Below are 396 nucleotides of genomic sequence, written 5' to 3'. Positions count from 1 at the left end.
CCACAGGTACCTTGATCCTTAGACCCGCCTCCGATCTTCGGACCTTTGTCGGCTCCTTCAAAGACTGAGGAGGGGACTGGGAAATCTTTCCATGTTATTTAAACAGAGTTCAGTCATTAAATTTCGAGCCTTGATCAGTAAAATATTGTCTTAGTTCCATTTTCTTTTCCCAGCCTATTCCCCTTTCAGGATCAGATTAATGACCTAAACAGTCCTATATCGCCTAAAAAAATAGAAGCTGTCATTAATAGTCTCCCAACTAAAAAAAGTCTAGGACCAGATGGGTTTAGTTCAGAATTCTATCAGACTTTCAAAGAAGACTTAATTCCAACTCTCCTCAAAGTATTCCACAAAATAGACTATTGATGACTACTTCTATTTCTTTAGCGGAAATGG

This window comes from Mus pahari, chromosome 1 (genome assembly GCF_900095145.1).
Source record: "Mus pahari chromosome 1, PAHARI_EIJ_v1.1, whole genome shotgun sequence".
Taxonomy (NCBI): domain Eukaryota; kingdom Metazoa; phylum Chordata; class Mammalia; order Rodentia; family Muridae; genus Mus; species Mus pahari.
The sequence above is the reverse complement of the archived record's forward strand: the minus strand, read 5'-3'. Positions refer to the sequence as shown.